The sequence below is a fragment of the Kogia breviceps genome, chromosome 4 (genome assembly GCF_026419965.1).
Source record: "Kogia breviceps isolate mKogBre1 chromosome 4, mKogBre1 haplotype 1, whole genome shotgun sequence".
In the NCBI taxonomy this organism is placed as follows: domain Eukaryota; kingdom Metazoa; phylum Chordata; class Mammalia; order Artiodactyla; family Physeteridae; genus Kogia; species Kogia breviceps.
This window is the reverse complement of record NC_081313.1, coordinates 122,261,817-122,264,260: the sequence shown is the minus strand read 5'-3', so window position 1 is coordinate 122,264,260 and position 2,444 is coordinate 122,261,817. Positions and strand designations below refer to the sequence as shown.

The following is a 2,444-nucleotide window of genomic DNA, read 5'->3' as shown; positions in this document are numbered from 1 at the left end:
TATTTATTCTTTTTTTTTTTAACATCTTTATTGGAGTATAACTGTTTTACAATAGTGTGTTAGTTTTTCCTTTACAACAAAGTGAATCAGTTATACATATACATATGTTCCCATATCTCTTTCCTCTTGGGTCACCCTCTCTTATTTATTCTTTTAATAGATATTTATTGATTATGTACCATGTTCTAGGCTCTGAGAATATAGTAGTGACTCAGACAAGGTACTAGTTCTTGAGTTTCTGTATTAGTGAAGGAAATAGTCAATAAACAAGCAAAAACATAAATAAGCAAATATTATATTACGATAAATACTATGAAGAAAATAAAATAGTGTAAAAGAATGGAAAATATCTGAGTGCCTGAAGGGTGATTTTCATTGGGTGATCAGAAAAGACCTCTCATGAAAATGACTTTTGAAACAGAGACCAGAGTAATAAGAATAAAATGTCTGTTGAGAATTTTTATCATAAATATATATTGAATTTTTTCAGTGCTTTTCCTGCATATATTTAGATGATCGTGCAATTTTTATTCTTCATTTTGTAAATGTGGTGTATCATGTTGATTGATTTGCAGATATTGAACCATCCTTGCATCCCTGGAATGAATCCCACTTGATCATGTACTGTACTGTTGAATTCAGTTTGCCAATATTTGTTGAGAATTTTTGCATCTATATTCATCAGGGATATTGGCCTATAATTTCCTTTTTTCGTAGTGTCTTTGTTTGGTTTTGGTATGAAGGTAATGCTGACCTTGGAGAGTGAGTTGTAAGTTTTTACTTATTTGTGGAATCTAAAAACAAAACAAATGAACAAATATAACAAAACAGAAACAGATTCACATATACAGAGAATGAACTGGTGTCTGTGAGTGGAGGGGTGTGGAGGGATGGGTGAAATAGGTGAAGGTGATTAAGGGGTACAAACTACCAGTTATAAAATAAATAAGTCACAGGGATGTAATGCACAGCACAGGGAATACAGCCAATAATATAATAATAACTTCAGTGCATAGTGTATAAAAGTATCAAATTACTATATTGTATACCTGAAACTAATGTAATACTGTAAGTCAACTATACTTCAATTTAAAAAAAAGAATAAATCATCTGATGACTTGTAGGATTTTAGAGATCTATTAAGTGTGATTTAAAACTCCCTCCATTTCCATGCCACCATAATGGTGCGCATGAATGTCCTGGCTGATGCTCTCAAGAGTATCAACAATGCCGAAAAGAGAGGCAAACGCCAGGTTCTTATTAGGCCGTTCTCAAAAGTCATCGTCAGGTGATGATGAAGCATGGTTATATTGGCGAATTTGAAATCATCGATGATCACAGGGCTGGGAAAATTGTTGTGAACCTCACAGGCAGGCTAAATAAGTGTGGAGTGATCAGCCCCAGGTTTGATGTGCAACTCAAAGATCTAGAAAAATGGCAGAATAACCTGCTCCCATCCCGTCAGTTTGGTTTCATTGTACTGACAACCTCAGCTGGCATCATGGATGGTGAAGAAGCAAGACGAAAACACACAGGAGGGAAAATCCTTGGATTCTTTTTCTAGGGATGTAATACATACATGCAAATAAAATGCCTCAGAGGAAAATAAATAAATAAAACTCCCTCCATAATCGTAGTATAAAATTCATATGCAGTATATATAAGATTTTCATATATATTAAAGAAGGCACGTTAAACCAATGAGGAACTGACAAGCCATTCAAAAAATGGTGTTAGATAAATCTATTATTTGAGCAAAAACCATTATATCCTTACATCAAACTGTAAACAAAATGCATTACAAGTGGATTAAAATTTTTAATATAAAAAGTGAAACCATGAAATAGTAGAAGGAAACATAGATAAATATGTATATGATCTTGAGGTGGAAAGGAACTTCAAGATATAAAATCAATGAAAAACCACAAAGGAAAACATTAGAAAAATGTCTGCAATAAATATAGTAATGCATATAAAGCTCATAAAATAAGCCAAGAAAACACTAACCTCTCAATTAATAAGATGGCATGCGAGAGAGAGACGAGCAATTCACATAAGAATAAAAACAGACTCTAAATTTATAAAAATATTCAACCTTACTAGAAATAAAATAAAGTTTATTGAAAACAAAGGGAATGATGAGATTTTTGTTTATTATGCTGGCAAAGAATAAATGATCATATTCAGTGACGTTGATGGTGGGTTGGTCTGTACATATTCAGGTACTTTTCATGTAAGTTGTATTCTTTTAACATTTAATCTTTATTTTTGGGGAATATGTATCAAAAATATTAAACTTGGATAGAGTTATTTAATATCTGTTTATTCCCTTTTCAAAAGGAGTAATCAGAGGTGGGGATAAAAATTTAATGCAAGGATATTTGCCAGAGCATGGTTTAAAAGAAGAAGAAATGGGTAGCAACCTAAATGCTCAATAGTAGAGG

At 32.3% G+C, this 2,444-nt stretch overlaps 1 pseudogene; it reads left to right on the top strand.

Annotated features, from left to right (window-relative positions):
• The first annotated feature begins 1,171 nt into the window (after positions 1 to 1,171).
• On the top strand, positions 1,172 to 1,613 carry LOC131756067 (small ribosomal subunit protein uS8-like; annotated as a pseudogene).
• The last annotated feature ends 831 nt before the right edge of the window (positions 1,614 to 2,444 follow it).